Below are 17,010 nucleotides of genomic sequence, written 5' to 3'. Positions count from 1 at the left end.
ATGAGAACAGAGTGCTGATTGGTTGGCAAGTGGACTCTGATTGGTAGAGGTGTTGCCATGGAGAATGCACCATGTCAAGTCCTTCCCATCTCCGACTTGATCTTGGGAGGTTTTTCCGTTGCCAGGTAACTGATGCGTGGCCTCCCGCGCGATTTATTGGGCCCAACTGCCATGTCGCCAGTTGCGGCAGGCTGGATGAAATCCCATCCTCAGTTACACCTCATTCAACACTGATGACTGACAGTTAACTGCCAAAATTTGTTTAAATTCAAACCAGGCAGGTTCACTCTGATTGGTCAAGGCATTGCCCGGGGAATGAACCAGAGAATGGCTGTTGTCTATTTTGTTCCGTTGAAACAGGTACAATATGTGTACAAGTTCTTTCTGCCTGCAAAGAACAAGGCCCTGTGCATTAATATATGTTGCTTCTAGGACGCGTAAGTGTGCCACACTGCGAGTCCGACTGATAATCTGGAATTGGTTGTCAGCGTATTTCTTAGCACACTCAGGATTGTTTAGCAAATGTTGTCCAATTGCGGAATCACATCTAATGTCTTTTACGTTTTGCATGCACTGGCTGATTGGGTATGGCCAATATCTTCCCTGTTGCAAACAGCTGGAGGGACATGCTGTTTGATACAATCCACTCAAACTCAGTAAGTATGTCTTCCCCTTTGATTTGGGATGAAGGCACACCAAAATTGAAACCATGCGCAAGAACAAACTTCCTGCTTTCAGAGAGTACATGGTCATAGAGATTTACTACTTGTTTTGTGGCGCCGTTAATTGCATTGCCAAACTGATTCCGCTTAAGTGTGTTTACAAAACAGGTGTGTTTCAAAAAGGTATTGTTTATAGTGCAGTTATCAATTGAGGTAATATAGTGGCATAAGCAGATCAAATCAAAAAATGAAAGAAATTTGCGCACCTCAGACCAAGTGTAGTGTCGGGCACAATGTAAATTAGTAACTCTATTACCAATCTGTTCAATCTCATCTTGCATAAACACTCACTCGATCGTAGGACTGTGTTGCACTTTAGTATAATCAATACACTTGGAAATGAAAACTGGCACAACCTTGGGTTTAATACACTCTCAAAGAAATTCAATAAATAGCTTACCTGTTCTTAACTTACCCTGAGTCGAACTATGTTGTTGATATCCAGAATTTGATCTTTGTTGTACCGCTTTCTCGGGTATATAAATAGTCATTTGATAGTACAGAACTTGAGTATTGCTGAAAAAGACACATGTTGGAGTTTTTCATCTTGCACTCATCAGAACAATTCGCAAGAATACCAAATGTAAAGGGAACAACAATTTATACTTCATAGAAGAGAGTGCTGATTGGTTGGCAAGTGGACTCTGTTGGTAGAAGCCTTGCAATGAAGAATGCACCAGTTAACTGATCAGAGAGAGTAATTGCCAAGGTTTGTTTAAATTCAAACAAGGCAGGTTGACTGATTGGTCAAGGCATTGCCCCTGGGGAATGAACCAGGGAGGCTGGCGTCTATTTTGTTCAGTTGAAACAGGCACAATGTGTGTACAGGTTCTTTCTGTCTGCAAAGAACAATCATGTAACTGATCAGGCAGTAAGAAACAGGAATGCAGTCCACATCAAAAGGAAAGGGCACAGTAAATTAATTGTGCATTGTGATCCTGGTGTCTGTTTACAGAAGTTATTGAATTTTGCCACCAATGTTTTTTTAGTATTCTTCTATTTAAGGAATAAGATAGAATTGTTGGTAACAAATTTATGAAGATCATGGTCCCAAGATTTCAAGGGTACGAGACAACAGTATGACTGAGGGTTCTCCAAGCTCATGAGTTATACTGTAAAGTTCACTGTCTTTCTGAGAGACTGTCAGATTATCAATCGCATGTTGTACATCACAGAGGGTATAATTACATGCAAGTAATGCTGAAGATGTTGTTTGAGGCAGTGTTCTGATATTTTATTTATTGTTTTTTAAGTCCAGGAAGAAAACTTATCTGCCATAGTTTCCTCGAACAAGTCAGCGCCCTACGTCATCATCAGCCTGAACTTTGTGGTTGTAATGATGGCAAAACTGTCAGCATTTGCTGTCTTTTCTCTGCAAAACTGATGGCCACTTCTGGTGTCTGCACAATATTCAGCTAAACATGGGAATCCGCAAGTTGTCAGGAATACATTCCTCCTCGGCAGGGTGTGCTGGTGGAGTCTTCACACATGCAATCAACGCAGAAATCAGCAACTTGATGTGAACCTCAACTTTTCATGCAGAATTCTCGCTGTAAAATGACTGAAAATGTTGCACCTTGTTAAATGAGGTGTAACTGAGGATGGGATTTCATCCAGCCTGCCGCAGCTGGTGACATGGCAGTTGGGCCCAATAAATCGCGCGGGAGGCCACGCATCAGTTACCAGGCAACGGAAAAACCTCCCAAGATCAGGTCGGAGATGGGAAGGACTTGATGCGCGCATCTCATCCTCTAGTGGCGGGCAGGTAATTAGGCTCATTAATGAGCCAGCTAAAGCAATTTAAAACTGAAGCCACCACAATTTAGTGGTGCTTTTGTAGTTCAATGTAAACCCTGTGGGTCTCCCTCAGCTGTTGAAAATCGTCCAGTGAAACCTTATGGCTTTTAAAGGATTTGCCTAATAGGCTGGGGGTTTGGAACTGACCTGTATTTCAACTGACACCATCACTGAGCTTGTATCCAGGCTGAATAAGTTGAAGGTCTAACTGGCTGACCTCAGGTGTGGATGGGCGGACCCTCTCACAGGAAGATGTCCTCTGTCAGTCACAGGAACAAGCCTTTAAAGTGGCCGTGCTTACTGGAGGAGCGGAGGTCCAGCTTTTAAGGTGGCAGTGCACAAATAGGTAGGTGTGCCATCAGTTTGGAGGGGTTATACCATCTTCAGTACCACTTGCCTGTAATTATACTGTTTGTGATAGGTTTCTCCTGTGCATCACCTTGCACAGTTCTTGTTAAGGAAAGACAAACACGATTAGGTCTTGTGATTATAAACTATGAAATACCGACCACAGGTGCAGTGCTCTCCCATTGCGGTGCAAGCTAATTGCAAAGAATACAAGGTCCTCACTGTCCACTACCAATCACTTACAAATTGAATGACCCTTCTGGCTCTGCCTACATTTCATCCACAGTCAGCATAGCATTCACTCACTCTTGCACTCATCCTCTTCCTGCACAGGATTCAATTCACGACTGGACCCCTCAGCTGCTCATTTCCACCACAACCTGTGACCAGGTCTCTTTGGTCATACAGAATGGCCGGTACCGGCCATTTAATGGGAACAGAATCTCCTTGCAATCTCTAACCAACTGGCGGAATTCAATAAACAAGGCACCGCTGAACCTTGGGGCAATCCAATATCCACTCTGCAATATCTCTTCCATTAATAAGTTTTAGTCACAGTTGATTTATCTCAATGTTTCTTGAATGGAAAGCTCCTGATGGGTACTCATAAGTTTTCTGCAATGATTATTCCCTTTCACATACAGCTCCTCTCACTTGCGCAGGAGCCCTCAGTTTCACCAGCCTTTTATACTGAGTGCTGGTCTGGCTGCCTTTTAGAAAGGCCAGCGCCAGCAGGTGTGTGGTGCTCTGCGGGACTTTGCTCCCAGCAGGTGATCGCATGGGTCCACCCACATCATTTCCATTAATTGGCCGGCTGACATGTGATCTCACTTAGCCAGTCACTAGAGTCCCGTTCCACATTGCCGCCACCTTCCAAACCCAGCAGTGGGAGCCAGGCCATACCAATTAGAAGCAAGAGTAGGCCACAACTAAATTTTGTCCTGAATTTACAATCATGTTTTAAATCATTATGACAAGTGAATCTGGAGTGCCAGTCTCACCAATCCATGATAAAGATTCCAGAGACTTTTAAAATAATAAATAAAGTTTGGTTATGATATTTCAGAATCTATGGCACGATTTTACGTCCCGCAGGCAGGCACGTGCCCAACCTGATCAGGCGTAAAATAGTGCGTGACGATGCTGGGTGAGTGTCCCAATGTCAACGCGCACACGCGCGATATTTCGGTCAGCGGGCACACGCGAGAGTCAGCAGCACGCCCGCCGACAGTTAAGAGGCCTATTGAGGCCCTTTATCAATTAATTTAAACATATTTTTCACTGCCCGTCCAACCTTGCAGCCTTTTAATTTTTAGCAAACCTCATCCACTTCCGCCAGAAGTACCGAGTAGGTGATCCATCTCGGCTTCCTACAGAGGTCCCCAGCATCACAGATGTCAGTCTTCAGACAATTCGATTCGCTCCACATGATATCAAGAAATGACTGAAGGCACTGGATAGTGCAAAGGCTATGCAGCCTGACAATATTCCAGCAATGTAACTGAAGACTTATGCTCCAGAACTTGCTGCACCCCTAGCCAAGCTGTTCCGGTGCAGCTACAACACTGGCAGCTAACCGGCTATGTTGAAAATTGCACAGGTATGTACCGTACACAAAAAGCGGGACAAATCCAACCAGGCGAATTACTGCCCCAGCAGTCTACTCTTGATCATCAGTAATGTAATGGAAGAAGTCATCAACATTGTTATTAAGTGGCACTTGCTTAACAATAACCTGCTCACCAGGGCCACTCAGCTCCTAACCTCATTACAGCCTTGCTTCAAACATGGACAAAACAGCTGAACTCCAGAAGTGAGGTGAGAGTGACTGCCCTTGACATCAAGGCCATATTTGACCGATTGTGGCATCAAGGAGCCCTAGAAAAACTGGAGTCATGGGAATCAGGGGGGAAACACTCCGCTAGTTGGAGTCATACCTAGCACAAAGGAAGGTGGTTGTGGTTGTTGGAGGTCAATCATCTCAGCTACAGGACATCACTGCAGGTGTTCCTCAGGGCCCTTGGCCCAACCATCTTCAGCTGCTTCAGCAATGACCTTCCTTCTATCATAAGGTCAGAAGTGGGGATGTTCGCTGATGATTGCACCATGTTCAGCACCATTTGCAACTCCTCAGATACTGAGCTACATGTCAAAATGCAGCAAGACCTGGACAATATCCAGGCTTGGGCTCACAAGTGGCAAGTAACATTTGTGCCACACAACTGTCAGGCAATGTCCATCTCCAACAAGAGAGAATCTAACCATCGCCCCTTAATGTTCAATTGCATTACCATCACTGAATCCCCCACTATTAACATCCTGGAGGTCACCATTGACCAGAAGCTGAACTGGACTAGCCATATAAATACTGCAGTTACAAGAGTAGATCAGAGGCTAGGAATCTTGCGATGAGTAATTCACCTCCTGACTCCCCAAAGCCTGCCCACTATCTACAACGTACAAGTCAGGAGTGTGATGGAATATTCCCCACTTGCCGGATGAGTGCAGCTCCCACAACACTCAAGGAGCTGGACACCATCCAGGGCAAAGCAGCCCACTTGATTAGCACCACATCCACAAACATTCACTCCCTCCACCACCGACGCACAGTAGCAGCAGTGTGTATAATCGACAAGATGCACTGCGGGAATTCACCAAGGTTCCTTGGACAGCATCTTCCAAACCCATAACCACTATGATCTAGAAGGACAAGGGCAGCAGATAAATGGGAATACCACCACTAGGAAGTTCCCCTCCAAGTCACTTACCATCCTGACTTGGAAATATATCGCTGTTCCTTCAGTGTTGCTGGGTCAAAATCCTGGAACTCCCTTCCTAACAGCACTGTGGGTGTACCTACACCACATGGACTGCAGCAGTTCAAGAAGGCAGCTCACCTTCCCATTGGCAACTAGGGATGGCAATAAATGCTGGCACAGCCAGCAATGCCCACATCCCTTGAATGAGTAAAAAGTAAACTGTCACACTGATCCATTAACCTTTTTCCTTTTTTCTTTTGGTCAATCTGATAACAGATTTTGTTGCTTTCAACTGAATCAAATACCTATCTCTATTCTCTTGGGAATTGTTTGCCTTATACCTGGTCAAGTATTCCTGCTTTAGTTTGGGTTGTTTAGACAGTTAACTATTTTGTCTTTGTTGTAGCACAAACCCTTCGTTTGACCATGAGTCTTATATGGCTTCCTTATGCATAGAGTGTTTTTAAATTACATAATTTTTCATTCATGCTGCAACTTTTCCCTCCCCAGCCAACCATACTCAAGTTGTCTTCCTTTTTATAAATTTAGCCTGATGTACTATTAATTTTTAAACAATATTCGCTTGGTTGATCAAGTTGAATCTAATGATATTATGGTGGCTGTTGCTCAGGTATTCCCCCTCATGGAGACCTATACAGCATTGAGGTCCCTATCAAGAATTAGCTTGAGTACATGATTCGTCCTAATATCATCACTAAAATACAGTGTAAGCAAACAATCTTTTATAACATATGCAAATATTTCTACCCTGTGCTCATAATATTTGATAGATCATTATTGAACCCCCAAAGAAAGAAAGACTTGTGTTTATATAATTCCCTTTCACATCCCCAGAATGTTCCAAAGCAATTCACAGCCATTTAAGTACTTCCAAAGTGTAGTTATAATGTAGGGAAATGTGGCAGCCATTTTGTACATAGCAAGGCCCCAAAAACTGCAATGAGAAAAATTACCATATAACTTGTTTTATTGATGTTGATTGAGGAATCCACATTGGCCAGGACACTGAAAGAATTCCAATTGTTCCATGAGATCTTTAATGCTCACCTGAATGGGCAGATGGGTCTTGGGCCTATTCAAGAAAAGGTACCTCTGATGGTGCAGCACTTCCTCAGAGCTGGCACTGGGAGTACCAGCCTAGATTATGGACTTAGCGGCAGCTTGAGTTTACGCCCTCCTGGGTCAGAGGGGAGAATGGGAACCATTGATGTCCCACTCATGTTGCAGAACCTGGTCAACTCGTAAGATCCATGAGCATGTTTCTCAATTTACTTTTAACAAGCTATTCATTTTCTATTGTTCATGTGAAATCAAAGAATTTCTTGTACATTTGTCGATGTAGCACATTTCCCAACATTGAATGTTTGGATGCTTAAAATTCCCCCTAACACAGACGTGACCTGATTCTGCAGTTTTCAAAATTTCTGCCCAGAGTGTCTCATTTGGATGGATCCATTGACCAAGAGGCATATAAGAGGTACAGGTGATCAATTTTAGACCAATAGCTTGATCGACCAACGCCCAATTGCCTCAGCTTTATTATTGCTGAAAAAAGAGACATGCTGCTGAAGCTTTTCATTTGGATTCATCAGGACAGATGCAAGAATGCCAAATTTCAAAGGGAACAACAATGCATACTACATGAGAAAAGGGAACTGATTGATTGGCAAGTCAGCTGTGATTGGTCAAGATGTTGCCATGGCGAATGCACCAAGGAGCTATTGTCCCCCATGCTACTGTTTATTCGAAAAAGATACAATGTCTGGGCTTGTTCCTTTTATCTGCGCAGGACGGGTCCCTGCATATGAATATATGTAGCTTCTAGCAAACGAAAGTGAGCTACTTTGCAAGCCCAACTGGATAACCTTAAATTAGTTGCTTGTATAATTTTTAGCATATTCAGGCCAAAAGCATGGGGGACAATTAGGAATCACCTGTCAAGCAGTGATAGCAATCTTTGAGAGAAAAAAGTGCTTTTAACACCAGCCTCTCACCTGACCATGGCTGGAGCTCTGATCAAGGCCTTCCTAGTTTGTCATTTTCACTGAAGTATATGTAGCTGTTTCCAACATGCATTCACATTGGTGACCCTGGTAAGTGGTTAACAGTCAGGAGACAGATCACCTGGCTGGGAAATCCAGAAATTAGGGTTAGAACACCTCCCTAACTACTGAATTGCTTACCTGACAAATCTAAGGGGTTTCTCCACTCGTCTTAAATCCTGCTCTGCAGAAATGGAACACAGTGGGTGGATGTCAGAATGCAACCCAACATCAATTTCAGGGGCTTTAATTCCCTGCAAACCCTCTTCCCTTGGCTGAGAAAGTTCCCCCCATGCCTCAAAGATACATATGATATCTAAGTTCTCCATTTCTGCATATGACTATAATAGTAATATTTTATTTAATAATTCTAGCATTAATCTAAAAATTCAGAATCCATATGAACTTGCTATTCAGAGACCACTCCCCATTTTTCCCAAAGCTTATGGACAAATCTAGCTGAGACTTTTGCACTATTTTGATCTATTATTATTTATTAACTTCAAAACAAAATTGGAAGGGCATTAGCTGGCTGCAAATTTATGTTTGCACATATTATTCCACATGAAGGCAGAGAGCCAGGCACATGCAATTCACAGTTAGTCTTGCAAGTTATCATTTGTCTCAACTACTGACAGAATTAACACTCAATGCCAGGAACCTGGTAAATAGCTAACATATGGGTAATAGTGCCATGTGCATTATAGACTACCAGCATATCTACAGAGCACAACTCTTTACATTTGTGGAAAAGGACTGGGCTCTCTCGAGATATATTTATTACTCTCAGGGTTATGGAGCAGTCATAAAAAAATGTATTTTCTGATGCAGCTCCCTTGTTTCTGGTAAATGTATGCCCACCCTATGCAAACAATCAGTATAGTAACTTGGCTGAAGCCTGTAGTAAAGTCTGAAGGACCTCAAATTTACCAGAAGCATAGGAGATATGAGCAGCATTAGCATTAATTGTACTGGCAATTGTAGTTCACTAAAAGATCTGTTTCTAAATCAGTCTTCAACCCCTGGGGCAGGATTTCCCCTCGTCGGGCAGGTGTGAGAGTAGGCCCGGGAACGGCTGTGAAACAGACCATTGCCCACAATCAGGCTCCGACTGTGGTTTCATGCTGGCGGGCCAATTAAGGCCTGCTCACTGTGAAACACGGCTCCTCACTGCCCCGGAAGGGCCGAGCAGGGGCAGGGTCTGTTGGCTGCTGGGCCCCTGGAAGGCTGCCATGGAGGACGTCCACGAATATTCACGATGGACCCGAGTGTGGCTGGACACGGCAGGCGGGAGGACAGGTGGGGTAGGTGGGGTGGGCACTCGTTCCCCCGCTTTTCTGATAAGTACCTCGCCGTCCTTCTGGAGGAGGTGGCTGCCAGGAGGAATACCCTTGTCCCCAAGGATGGGAGGAGGAGAGCACCGCACCTCACCAAGAGGGGATGGGAGGAGATGGCAGCCCAGGTCAGCAGCCGTGCGGTGCAGCGTACATGGGTGCAGTGTTGTAAGCGCTTCAATAGCTGCTGTGTTCAGGAAGGGTGAGTATCGTGTTGGTGTGGGTCAGTGTGCAGAATTGTTAATGTCTGCCCATCCCCCCAAGGACCTCAGAGGTGCTAGAGTCTGAGTGCCAACTGTCAATCACACCAGTGCTGGCCAATGGGGCGAGCCCTGGATGCTTGGACTAAGTGCCTTGCGGCTTGAGGGCCACGACTCGGATGTGCCCTGCGAGGTGTTCCTCAGCTGGGGTTGGCCAGGCTGCGATGGAGCTGCAGGTAGAGAGTGGACTAATCAATGCTCCTCTGTTGTTTCAGGAGAAGACTGCCCACAACAAAATAGGAAGGTCGCGGACTGGCGGACCCCCCACTAGCCTCCTAATCCTCTCGAGATACGAGCAAGACGCCCTGGAGCTCAAGAGCTGGCACGCCCCATGTGCAACCGGGCGGGGAGAGGTGGGGATGCAAGGTAAAGGTAAGAGTGCTGTGCACAGAGGTGAGACTTGCGGCTTGTGCAACTATTCTAGTGTAGTCTCTTCATTGATGGGAGCCTCCAGATTGGATTCCTCATTGATCATTGAAAGACGATGGCACCATAATGCAGATCTCCATACACAGTGACAGTGTGATGACTTTAACTAATGACATGTCCTTGTTCTCCCTTTTAGCACGCACTCGCTCTCCGGACCCCAAAGGGCCACCCCTGATACCAGAGGACCACCAGGCATCATTTGCACCTACAACACACTCGCTCTCTGAAGCAGGCACCAGTGCAGATACCAACACCTCAGCGGGCATTAGACTGGCAGCTAGTATCCCGGTGCACGTTGGTAAGGGCACTTCACACTCGCTTGAGGTGCAGGCGGAGGCAGAGAATGCCCTTGGTGCCAGCAGTCGGAGGATTGCTGGGGACTAGGATGATGCTCAGTCGAATGCTGATGATGAGCCTCTGGAGTCGTCCATGAGGCAACAGATGCTGGATGTCCAGCGAGATGTGTGGGAGGATCCGGCAGAGATCCTGAGGGTCTGCATGCCATGGTCTCTGTTGTGGAGGAGTCCATGCAGAGCATGAGCACTGCATTGACCGTCATGGTTGAGCGCGCAGCCTCCTCCATTGAGAGAGTGGTGACTCTCATGGAGAGGCAGCTCCAGGGACAGAATCAGGGGTTCCTAGGGTTGTACTCGGATCTGCAAGCTCTCACATGGGCAATGACCTCAGGTAGCCAGCGTCCGTGTGGGAGATGGATGAGGCACCCAGTATCCCATCTAGGTTCTTGCCCATCAATGGTGTTCAGGAAGGTCCAAAGCGACCTCACATTGGTTCACGAGCTGCCTGTCATCTCTGCGTGTTCCTCTCAGGGCGCTCTGGATGACGGCAGCTACTCTTCTGCCCCTCCGTCATGGCCTGAGTATGCTTCACCTTTTTGTTTTATTAGTACAGGGTACGCCAGTATGTAAGCTGGCTGTAAGTGGCTCTGAACTTTATTGCACAGGCACTGAGTGTTCTTTTGTTCAAGTGAAAGTGTCCTTTCAGACATTCGGGATGGAGGCGGCAGCCCTGACATGAGGTTGAAGCTGATCTTTGGCAGTTTAGCTGAAGGTGCGTTGGATCAAGGCTTCCTTGGTGTCCCTGCCTCCCTGGAGATTACCGAGGTTTGCCTCCACGCCCTCAGCATTTTCCTCACTGTGCTCATCTTTAGACTCACCACTTCGCTCATCATCTGTGACCTGTACAGCAGTGTCAAGATCCTCTTCCTCCAGTGGGTCCCCCCTTGCCAGGGCCAGATTGTGGAGAGCGCAGCATGCAACCACTCTCAGTGACACCCGCTCTGGGGAGGTATTGTAGTGCTCCCCCTGAATGATCCAGGCACATCTTGAGAAGACCTATGGTCCTCTATATCACTGCCCTTGTGGAGGCATGACTCGTATTGTAACACCGCTCTGCCTCTGTTCTTAGGTGGCGGAGAGGTGTCATGAACAACCTCTTCAATGGATAGCCCTTGTCACCCAGCAGCCATCCATCCAGTTGGGCTGGAGCACTGAAGAGCCTCAGCACCTGGGAGTGTCTCAGAATGTAAGCGTCACAGGAGTTGCCAGGGTACCTTGCACAGACTTGCAGAATCTGCATTCTGTGGTCATACACTATCTGCACATTCATGGAGTGGAATCCCTTCCTGTTGACAAAGGCACCCGGTTGACCTGTTGGCGCCTTGATGGCCACATGTGTGCAGCCTATTGCAACCTGGACACGGGAGAACCCAGCAACCACTGCAAAGCCTCTGGATTGCTCAGACTGGCTGGCTTCATCCATACGGTAAAGAATAAATGTTAGTACCCGCTTGAACAGAGCTTCTGTCACCCGCTTTACGCAACTGTGGGCAGCTGATTGGGAGACTCCACAAAGATCCCCCACAAACCCTTGGAAAGAGTTGGGGGCATAGAGGCTGAGGGCCACTATGACCTCCAGAGCCACTGACATGGAGTGTCCACTCACACAGTCGGAACTGATCTCAGGCCCAATCATCTGACAAATGGAGGTCACACTCTCCCTTGAGAGGAGCATCCTCCTTCAGCATTGCACCTCGGACATATTGAGGTAGCTGCATCGCTATCTGTAAATCCTGGCAACAGGATAGGGGCATCTTCTGTGGCCCCTTCTGCCCTGGACTACCTGCTGGTCCTGTGCCCCTTGTGCCTGCGCTCCTCCTCCCACAGGTCCCTCCCCTGGATGCTGCATTGGGACACCTGGCCTCCTCTCCGTCCTGCCCCTCTCTTCCTCCTCAGAGGAGGTACCTCCAGTGGAGACCACAATCCCCATTACCAGAGTAAGGGAAGGTTGTCTGATTCCTGGAAGGGTCCACACGGTCTGAATCCTCTGAGGGCCTTGCAGAGAGCAAAGAGTCCTGAAATGAAGCCTGGAAATGCTAAGAATGAAGCCCTGAACAGAGATGAAGCTGCCAAGTGCCAATAAGCAACCAGCAGCAAAATATCTCCAAAACTCCCCACTACTCATACTGGCAATGCTGCTGAACCTTTTTATCCCACCCTTGGATGAGGTTTGTGAAAATGTCGGTGCCCGCCTGCCCATTTTGTCCATGCGACGAGTTGGAAATTGCAAGGGCAATGAAAAATCGCATTCATATGGACTCTTAAGTGCCTGCTTAATTAATGACGGGCATCACTCCAGCACTCGTGCGCCCGCCGAGCGAAACATCACACATGTGCGCGATGATGTCGGGACATTCACCTGACATCATCATGCACTATTTTACTCCCGATCGGGTCGGGCACACGCCCGCTTGCGGGACATTACATTCTGAGCCTGATGGAAGTCAAGAATTGTTTGCTTTGACAACCAACATCACACGAGACATTGGTTGTCTGTCAAGTCAAAAAATTCTACTGCATGTTTATAAGCCCAAACAATAGGATATCACTGCCTCTGTATTCTTCACTCATCTCATCTTCTATAAAGAAACTGTACTAGCAGTGATGTGAACTATTTAATACAGGAATCATTTGATCGCTGACAAATTAATAGAATTGCCAGTGATCATAACAAAAGTCAAATTCATTTGTATAAGAGTTTAAAACACAACTTCACACAGAAGATCCCGAAATTGCGAGACCATTCTTGGCACAGACGTTCAGCTGGTAGAAGCACAAATTAGAGCATTGAGTATACAGGTCAGCATGTTCTGTTCACTGCACTCTTGATTTTATGGCCAATAAAATGAGGCACCAGCAGTCCAGTCATGGTTCAGTGATAATCTTGCCTCTGAGTCAGGATTGTGGGTTTAATTGGGAAGAAAGAAGACATTATCTTTGATCCCTTGTTACTGACTTCATCCCTCTCCCTGGCAACTGTCTATGGCTGAACCAATCTGTTCACAAACTTAAACCAGAATTTTCTCGCAGACGGAGAACATCCCTGGCTTAGCCAAAAGGCACCGGAGGCCCGAGTCCGGAAGGCCCGCCACCACCCCCTCCCCTCTCCCCCGAACCCAGCCCCCACCACTTTCACACGGATGGGGGAGGAAGAGGAGCAGGTTGCACTTTGCATATCCCTGGCACCCGGAGGCAACTGCATATGTTAAAGTACAGCTAACTTCAGTCAGATCCAATTTTCACTCGTGGGATGTCCAAAACATGACCTGTGCACTTTAGACCTATCAGTTAAGTCTAAAGTTAAGAGAGTTCTTTGGAGAGATAGGGTACCCTTTTGGAGGGGTGAGGTACCCTTTTGGATATGGCCCAGGGACACCTATGGGAAAGGTGAGCTTCCCTTTGCAAGCGGTGAAGTGCCCTTTGGGAAAGGTAAGGTGTGCTTTGGTCATGTGAGATCATGTGCCCTTTAGGATTGTTAAAGGTGGACATGAATGTGCGTAAAAAGTGTATAAACTTGTTGAAACTGTCAAGCTCATTGGAACTGTCAAGGGACCTCTCAAGGAAACGATCAAGGGAGCTGCCAAGGGGAACAGACAAGGGAACTGTCAAATTGTCAAGGCATTTAAATTTCCTGCCCTTTAAATATTTGAAAAAGCTGTCTGCACTGTTAAAAAATCAGTGCTTGCTATTTCACTCTGCCAGTTGACATGAGCCTGAGGAATATCATTACAGAATTAGTACTGCATGACTGATTTCATGACCCCCTCATTATTACAGTGGGGTGCCTATCAATTCACAGTTTGATTGGCATCTCCGAGTGCTTATGCAGCCTTTGAAGTGGGACTATGAACACAATACTTGTTATAGCGGATTAAGTGGTTGAATGAATTTAAATGTAGTGAGTGTTTTTTTTTAATCATTAAGTGTTCTTTTAATAGTGAATTCATAAATAGACACTAAAATAGAGCATTATTTTATTTCCTCTCAGGATGGGTCCTGAGGCCTGCCCATGGTGGATACCAGGTGAGTTGGCATGGAGGGTGTAAGAGCAAAGGTGGGTGGGGGCATGAGTTGGCACTAAGGTGGTATAGGGCCTAAAAAGGGCCATGGGATAGTGGGTAGAGAAGCATAGGTTGGCACGGAGAATATGAGGGACCATGGCATGGGTGGGAGGCATAAGGTTGAATGCGTTGGCATGGATGAGACATGGGGAGTGTATAGAGGGTGTCAGGAGATGTAAAGGGATGAGGGCTAGAGTGCTGTTTTGCGTTTTACTTTTTTTTTGCTGCTGGGAGAAAGTGTCGATTACCGAGGCTGGCCTTCAGCCCAGCTCACCTCCACACCCAGCAGACCCTGTGCTGCCTCCGAATTGTTTCCGGGGTCAGTGGGTATGACTACCACTACACCCTGCACCCCAGGAATGAAAAGCAGGCTATCCGGAGCTGTTTTTCGTTCATGGAGCCTGGAATTCTCCAGACCCAGAAGCAAAAATTCAGGCCTTAGTGTTTTGTGCCATCCCCAGATAAGCTTCCTACAACATATCCATACCACCTCTAGTGCTGCCTATTTCTACCTCCGTGTCATTGCCTGAATATGCCCCTGCTTCAGGTCATCTGCTATTGAAACTCTCATCCATACCTTTATTAACCAACCTCTAGTTGAACTGTTCTAACACACTCCTGGCCAGCCTCCCAGTTCTACCCTTCACAAGCTTGAGGTCATTCAAAATTCTGCTGCCTCTGTCCTAAGTTGCACCAAGTCCCGTACACCTATTTCCCCTGTGCTCACTGACCTTCATTGGCTCCTGGTTAAGTGACAGTTCAATTTTAAAGTTCTCATCCTTGATTTCAAATCCCTGCATGGCCTAGACCATCTCAATCTCTGTAAATCTCTTCAGGCTTACTTTAATGCCTTTACCATCGATGCCTGTGCCTTCAGCCCTAAGCTCTGGAATTTCCTTCCTAATTCTCTGCCTCTCTTTTCTCCTTTAAGACACTCCTTAAAATCTACCTCTGACTTTTGGTCATCTCTCCTTATGAGGTTTGGTATCAAATTTTGTTTGATAACCCTTGTAAACATCCTTGGGACATTTTATTATGTTAAGGGTGCTTTATTAATGTAAATTGTTATCGTTGTTCAAGCTGCACTCCAAACCCTTGAGCACATCATCGAGGCTAACAATTTGTTGCAGCGCTGAGGGACTGCTGCATGGTTGGTGCTGCTGCCTTTTGGATGAGATGTTGAATAAAGCCCCCTGTTTGTGCTCCTGGCTGGATGCACAGATCCAAAAGGTATAATTTGAAGAAAAGCAGAATAGTTCTCCCCTGTGTGCTGACCAATCTTTCTCTCTCAACCAACATAACTATAAAAAGTCTGTTTGGTCATTTATCTCATTGGTGCCTGTGGATTGCTGCCAGAGTTCCTACATTGCAATTGCAATTACTTTTCATACTTCATTGGCTGTGAAATACTTTGGGATGCCTTAAGGTTGTGAAAAGTGCTACATAAGTGCAAGCTCTTTTTTTTTGCCTCATCAAAGTAGCAGTTCACCATGTTTCATCTCCAAGAGTGAGTTTTGACGGGCTGTTCAACTGTGGGAGGCACTATAACCAAGCTTGATCCCGTCCTCATCCGAAATGTTTTCCAGCAGGAGTCATGAAACAGAAGTCAGGAGGAGTTCAATTTCTATTCTTCCAGAGACACTGAGGTCACTGCATTGGAGCTTCCTGTCAGCCTGATGTAATCAGCTAACTCAGAACAAACTGTATTTCAAACCTAAGATCCCGCCGATCTGTAGCGCTGGGCATTGCATGACATTTACCCATTGAGGCAATTTGTTCTGTAATAAAACATGAAAACAAAGAATCACTGGAAGAGTTTGCACTGTTGCTAATCTTGCAACGGATTGCAGCAGCAATCAACACATGGGCTTTAGCTGAGTTTATAAATTAGGTTATTCCTAGTTGTACCATAAACTTGTTTAATGGAAAAGAACTTCTAACTGCAGCAACCGTGGCCTTGTTCCATTCTGTTATTAGATATACATATAATTAAATATAAGCTTGCTGTTTTTATAATCTCTGACACAAGTCTTTGGATTCAATCATTCCCTTTCCAAACTCACATTATCACCCTTGGAGCCATTTAGAACTTACAGTGCTTTTCCCAGCTCCCTGACAGCAGCTCTGTAATTGCTGGACAATTATCTTTGGATGCAGTCTAAACAAACTGAACCACATATATTTTAATCCAGTTCTAGCTCTGTTACTTAAATTTGTGAATGTTGCCTGCACACTAATCTATTGACAATACAGCCCTAATTGTAAAACGCTATTTTTTCAGATCAAGTTTCCTTAAAAGGGCAACATCACAAATTACTAGTCAATGAAAAAAATAATCATTAGATTTTCTACATTAGAGAGCATGTGAGGTTGTTATTAAGTGTTCTCCTTTACCACTCTTTTTGTGAAGAGATTTGTTTTTGACTGATAACATAAAACAGGTGATATCCAATCAGTCACCCTATAGGTCTCCAATTTTCATTTCAAAAGACCACCACCCTGGCTACATATCCCTGTTTCAAGGACATGAATGGTGGGTCCCCTGTAATTTGTTTCTACTCACCCAGATTGCCAGTTCCTCTGATGCTGCATTTGTCTCTTTAAGGAACATCAGGTTTTATGTTCTGCTGCTGTACTGAGGGCTGGATTTTATGCTGAGGGTGGGCTTCCTGTCCCCAGCATAAATTTCAGGGGCGAGCCCACACCCTCTTAACTGGCTCACCCCGCTTTAATTTTTTGGGTGACGGCCCTTTAATTAGTAAAAGGCGGGACTGCTGTACATCTCCAGGAGGACGTCCCACCTCATAGAGCTGCCAGCCAATCAGAGGACAGCAGTTCTGCACACCTGCAGTGCCATGTAGGAGCAGTGATGACTGTTGGC

The sequence above is a fragment of the Cetorhinus maximus genome, chromosome 4 (genome assembly GCF_964194155.1).
Source record: "Cetorhinus maximus chromosome 4, sCetMax3.hap1.1, whole genome shotgun sequence".
Classification (NCBI taxonomy): Eukaryota; Metazoa; Chordata; class Chondrichthyes; order Lamniformes; family Cetorhinidae; genus Cetorhinus; species Cetorhinus maximus.
Note: the sequence above shows the minus strand (reverse complement) of the source record.